This window comes from Chiloscyllium plagiosum, unplaced genomic scaffold (genome assembly GCF_037043375.1).
Source record: "Chiloscyllium plagiosum isolate Xiang-an unplaced genomic scaffold, Cpla_swu_hap1 HiC_scaffold_27, whole genome shotgun sequence".
NCBI classification, from domain to species: Eukaryota; Metazoa; Chordata; class Chondrichthyes; order Orectolobiformes; family Hemiscylliidae; genus Chiloscyllium; species Chiloscyllium plagiosum.
This window is the reverse complement of record NW_028270165.1, coordinates 24,038,367-24,045,082: the sequence shown is the minus strand read 5'-3', so window position 1 is coordinate 24,045,082 and position 6,716 is coordinate 24,038,367. Positions and strand designations below refer to the sequence as shown.

General features: G+C 39.6%; 1 pseudogene; it reads right to left on the bottom strand.

Moving 5' to 3' along the window:
* Positions 1–382: 382 nt before the first annotated feature.
* Positions 383–2,854, bottom strand: LOC148143454 (putative G protein-coupled receptor 139; annotated as a pseudogene).
* Between the last annotated feature and the right edge of the window lie 3,862 nt (positions 2,855–6,716).

Here is a 6,716-nt window from a genome sequence, read left to right as displayed (position 1 = left end):
AGACAGGAAACAAGGAAAAGTGAACACGGTATTGTAAAACTGATTTGAGAGTAAAATGCAGCAGTAAGAAGGGATGACGTTATATGAACTTCCTCAAATTAAGTCATATTAGTAAAAAGAGAAAAAGAAACAGGAGAAATCACATTGCAAATCATGTACTGTGAATGCCCTAACAGTCCGAAAGTAATTGAAGAAAAGATATGTGGAACAATTTCAATGAAATGAGATAGTACTAGACTATTGGCAGAAGGGATTTTCAACTGGGCGAACATTTACTGGGGTAATCATGCTGTGACAGATTTAGAGGACGAAGAACTCCACAAATTGACCGAAGAGATTTTTAAAGCAATGCAAAAAAGAGTATATGTTCCTGGATTGAACTTTAGGTGATGAGCCGATTAGTTTGTTGAAATATCTGTTTGGAACGGTGGCATTTTGCTGAAATTGATCATAACATCGTTAGATTCAAGGTTATTGCGGAAACGTATAAGCATGAGCCTGAAATCAAAATTCTAAACTGGAAGAAGGGAAAATTTAATAAAGTCAAATATTACTTGACCAAAGCTACTTTTATGCAAATATTTATCAGAGCAGAGGGAGGCCCTTAGGAAGCATATAGGGAGCTTACTGGCCAACATGCTCACTCAGGGTAAAGGGCGGGACAAAAACAAAACCCACTGAATCCCGGCGAGCACACTTTAGACAGAAGTTGTTAAAGATTAAAGGTAAGTACTTATGTCAGATAAAAGATCTCAGTAAAAGAGAAACACCAGGTGGTTACAGCATGTTTAAGAGGAAACGTAAATAGTCAAATATGAAAGAAAAAGGAGGCATGAAAGATAAAAGGTGGGTATGAATTATTGGCATTGTCATAACATGGTGAGCATACCACAGATGAACTTGAAGAGCTGGTAAAGCCAATGGCCAGTACAGTTAATGATTAACTCAAGACATTGGAAATGGTGGAAAATCCCTAACCTCAAGTGGCTCCCATTACACTAAGATTGACACAAAGACGATGGGTCCAGACGATGCTCTTCAAGTTGTGCAAACATTTGGCAATCCTTTAGGAATCTATGGCATTTTTTCCATGTACAATCTGGTGTCTGATGCCAGATACGTTTCAAAGCTCCAGTCGGAGAAATGACCCTCGATGTTGGTTTGGCATCAATGTATATATTACATAAACTAAACAGATAAAACAACCTGCCCCTTAATGACATACCAGCTGAGAATTCCAACGTCCTGAAGCGTCGAGAAGTTGTTGTTCATGGATCAGGCTGAGTGACCATTAATCAAAGAATAGTAGATTAAGTGAAAGTCATTCACATATGTGAATGGTGTGGTCATGTGGTGCGATTTGTATATTCCTCGGTCGGCAAATTAACCATGGACTTAAAAGTGAGTGTGCCTTGAAAATATTATTCTATGCAACATACCGCTGAATAGGTAATTTGGCTCTCTGAGGGATTTTAAAGAATGATCTCGCATTTTGCAACTTTCAAATAATTTAAACAAAATATTTAGTGGATATTTCATCCCATTCTTTAACTCAGCTCTTACTTTACTTTGAGTCCCTGCATAAATAAAGGGATTTATGCAAGAACTCAAAAACTGAAGCATGTACCCAGTTTCCTCAAATACAAATGTTGATTCATTGGAAACAGAACCTGAAAAGTAAGTATGCTTTGCAATTCGAACATACAGAGCCATTATAAAATATAAAGAATATAAAACGATGAAACTCCCTGAAATGGCAAATAGCAGCACAATCGACTTTCTTCTCTTCTCCATCTCTGGGTCACTCTGATTCTGTACAGTGCTCTGGGCACGGAGTCTCCTGCGGGATCGATTGGCCCCCAGAATGTGTCTGACAGTCAGAGCATTGAGCAGTAAAATCAGAATGAATGGGAGGTAAGGGGTTAAGATACAACGAATCAGATCATATGCAGCCCATGCAGGTAAAGTATAAAATTCTAACTTCATGCTGCAGAACCAGGGTACATTATCAATTATGTATCTGGGTTCATATACAAAGTACACAAAGATGTCTTTTATGCAAGAGAGTGTGGACACGATTGTGATTACCCTGGCTGCCGTTTTCTGAGTACAATATTTTACTTTCAGTTTTTGGCAACAAATAGCCACAAATCTATCAAAAGTAAAGACAACTGTTAGCCAGGCAGAGCTGTCTATGGCTGCATAACTTAAGGCAGAACGTACACTGCATATAGGTGTGATAAACAGGAAACTGTTTGGAAAATAAATCCCAGCAATTCTGTTTAATATCACAGTCAGAACAATGGCTAAAAAAATCAGTAACCGCCATGCCGACAAGGTAACAAGTGATACATCTGGAGAGACCACAGCTTCTTCGACACAGGATCGCAATTACTGCCAAGTTAGCTGAAATAATGCGTGAGATGGAATAAGTCAGCGACATAGTAATAAAATAAGTACTTCATACATTTTAGTACATAGTTTCCGTTTCTGAAACAATTATGCCTTTTACCATTTTTGTGAAAATTTTAAGCATTTCAGACGTGGTTCCCATTTGGAGATTGAGCATTAAGCGACAGACTACTGACTCTGCAATGGAAATGAGGCAGATCAAAAATGCAGAAATTGAAGATTATTGATCGACAGCTAACATCGAAGGTTATGCAATTAATGACTATCAAAAGAAATGGGGCAAAATTAAACAATCCTAAAAATGCAACAGCAAGGATTAAAGACAGTGAAGTTGACTAAAGTTTCCTGCTTTGGCTAATGACAGAATAGTACCTGGAACTCCAACTGCTGCAAGTACAGGATAGTAAATCGCAAACACCAGGCCACTTGGTATTCCATGCATTTCTATCAGAATATCGAACTGCGATCTGCATTTCACTGACAAATTGTCTAATTTATACCTTCTGACTGTCTCTGGGGAGCTAATCAGATGTTATGATCTGTTGCATTAATCAAATCTATGCAACAAACACATTAATGCAGCTACTGCTCAGCTGTTGTGTATGTAGTAATGGGATGGTACTTCTTTCTTTCAACCAGATCCATTTGTAAAGGGAAGTGTCTACATAATACATCATTATTGTATTTACATTTCTTTGCATAAACAAGGACTGGCTAGACTTCAACCTCATGCGAATGCATCAGTGCTCACTTCTGATTCGGCTAAGAAACACACATATTTCCTTTTGGAAATAGAGCTCGGCTCACACGCCTGTCTGTGTCATCATTAATCCAATGTGACGACGCTGACACTTGAACACAATAATAGTGACCCTTGTTTTTCTTTTCAAGAAATTCATCGAAGCTGTTGGGGTGCTGATAAGTCTGGAAGTGGTATCAGATGCTGCCAAAGTCAACAATCAGAGGTTTCTCTTCAAACACTTGTACAATGGAAAGGGCGTGGCTATTCAAAACGTTCATTTTTAAAAATCTAGTTTGGTTAAGCTTTAACAAGAAGATAAATACTGTTGGGGACCGAGCGAAGCAGCTACAGTGAAAAGAGTTGCCATGCAGCAAGGGAAGTCTGACTTGAGGGTGATCTCTGTTATCTCGCCTGCCTGAAAGAAGGTGTGTTTGAATTTGCCTTTTTGCCAGGGAGTGTGTTCATGTGATGTTTCATGGATTGGAACAGCTTCTGGTTGGGTAATCAAATACGTTACGTTCTTCTAAATTCTCTTTTCTTGCTGTTTTATCCGCAGTGTTTAAATAAATTCTGTGTTGTTTAAAGCTGTGTGGGTTGACGAACTGTATCAGTCCCGGAATATTCAGTTTGCATCTGCCTTTGAAATAAAAAAGACAAAAATAGGGTCTGGGTTACCTTCTTAACATGTTTTCAGGGGCTCTAGCATGGTCCATAAAAGCCTGTGTATTCGTTATAGGCAGGTACAGTTAATCGCAGTTACCCTCGGGGTTTTGTGAAAATCACTAATTATTATATTCTCAGCCGACCACTCTGGTCGTTGCCATAATGCTCATTGTGGACCTGTCCTTTTCAGCATATTTACGTTAAATGTCGACGGCTTCTGTTTGCAGTCGGGAAATTCTAATTGATCCAATCAAGATCATTTCATTTTCATTCCCTGTGCTTAGTTCGATGTTGCCTTGTTTAAGTTCAAATTTTAATCATGTGCGTCTGACAGTCCAGCTTCCTGGTTACTTTCAGTTTGCCCACTTGTATTTCAGTGTGACCATGTGCTTGTCAGCAATGTGAAGCGGAAGTATGCTGTTTTCAGTTCTTTTCCACACAGTTATACTTGACATGGTTAAAGTAAAATACTGCGGTTCCTGCAAATCTGAGGCAAGCTCAGAGAAACCCAACAGGGTTGATAGCGTCTGCAGAGACAGAAACGGGGGTAACGTTTCACCTCCAGGAGAACACAGTTCTGAAAAATTCTCAAAAAGAATTGCACACGGTAACTTTTGGACTGGAGACCGAGAAGGATTTCTTTTAGTTTAAGAATTATATTCAAAGTCGAAAAATCCATCAAAAAGTGATTGGATTTTTTGCGCACAGTAGAGGAATACTTGATCGTTTTCCATTTGACAGGAGTCTGCACAACAGCATTGTTTCTAACACAGACAGAGATTAGATTGCAAAACACTAACTGAACAATGAATCACTTCAAAGAGCAGGCAGGTTGGGTAGTGGGAGGCATAGTATTTGAATTAGAAAATAATGGGACAATAAGATCACGAGTTCCCAGATGACAACAGAGATAAGATTTAACAACGAATAGAAAAATGCAGTGCTTATGAAAATTGCAAAACACATAGATCAAATTAATACTATCAGATTTACTGAAGTTGTTGGGCTAAGGTGAAAAGGTAACGAGAAATAAAGAGAAACAATGAAAAAGGACGAGCAATTTGCATAAATTCAAAACGTAAACTCATGCTTAGGCAGAGAAGCATAACGAATGCGGTTCAAGGAGAAAGAGAGAAAATCAGATCCTCAAAAAAAGAGGAGTTGCTCAAGGAATACCCTGCAGCAGTCTTTGCATGATAAAGGGATGCTGCTCTGGCCATGGAGAGAGAGGAAAGTAACTCTTGCTAGGAAGTACTCAAAATTAACAAGGAAGACATGGGTGGATGCGGATTCTTAAAGTTCAGATGCCCTCAGGAGGAGCTGAGATGTATGTCAGGATTTTGAAGGCAGTGCGGGTGAAAATTGCGCGTGGAGGGGGGCACTCTCCATAATTTTTAGCTCTCCTGAGCCTCGGGAGAATTGCCAAAATTCTTGTGAATTTCAAATATTACCGCCTCCTTCAAGGAAGACTTACAAAATATTCTGACCAATTACAGACCAGTCAGTTTAACTTCGTTTTGGAGGATAATTCAAAAAGCAATTTTTTGGAATAGCATGTTATAGTCCAGGCGAGACTCCCCTCCAAACATTTATAAGAATGTAGCCTCGACCCGAACTTCTTTAGTTGTTTTAGGCTGATGCATAGTGGATACTCCAGGAGTGATGCAGTTGGTAAAACCAATTGACTTCAATTACAAGGTAATTTATTTACTCACCACTGAATGACACACAAGCAAAACACAACAGAATTTGGAATAACACCTATTTGAGAGCCAAACCAAACGACATCCCCGTAAATTAACAAAGAAGCTGTTCCAATTTACTGCAACATCCACACAAACACACCCCTAGGCAAGTATGTTACACTCAAACAGATGTTCTTCCGGGAGATGGAGTTAGCAGCCAGAATCAGAGCAGCACGCTGGCTCAGTGGTTGCCTCTGCTGCCTCAAAGCACCAAGGAACCTGATTCGATCCCAAACTTGGGTGTCCGTGTGGTGTTTGTACGTTCTCCCCGTGACTGCGTGGGTTTCCTCCTCGTGCTCCAGTTTCCTACCGCAGGCCTGGCTAATTGGCCATGCTCAATTACCCATAATGTCATGTCCATTATTCAGAAGGAAATGGGTGTGTATGGCTTACGCTTTGTAGGGTTGATGTGGTCCTGCTGGGCCAAATGACCTGTTTCCGCTCTGTAGGGAGTCTAATCTGAAGAATCAGCCAGGGATCATTTGCTGAAGCATGGCGCCTCTTTTCTACTGCAGATGTTTCCTTAGATCCTGAGCCATTCTAGAAAAATCCATAAACTGGGAGAACCATTCCACTGCCCTTCCATTTTATAACTGTCTATTCAAAATTCCTAAAGATTAACACTGTCGGCTGACGCTGTATCTGTTGTCTGTTCTGGACAATTCAGAAACTTTGCCATTTGCAAACCCTCATGAGAAAAAGAAAGGACGCCATAACATTGTCAAAGGGGTGTCATCCTCACAAGAATAAGGAGTCGCATTTGAAAATAAGCATTGATTAGGAAGAGTCACCACGAATTTGTAAAGGAGTAACTGTGTTACACTAATGTTCTGGAATATTCTTCTGACGGAATGCCAGAAATGTTCGATGAGATTTATGAGGGTAATGTTGTCCCCGTGGTGTACTTAGATTTCGAAATGGCGTTTGATCACAGCCACACAAGAGTAAAATTAACTGCACGATATGAAACTAACAGTAGCAATGTAGAAGCAACATTAGCTTCGTGATGGCAAAAAGATAATAATGGTTAATGGGCTTTTTTGGGCAAGAGCAAATTTTTTAGTGGTCTTGTCTGGGCTTCAGACTTGAGATTCGTGTATTCTTGATGCATATTAATCAATTGTATTTTTCTAATCAATGTGTAATTTCAACAT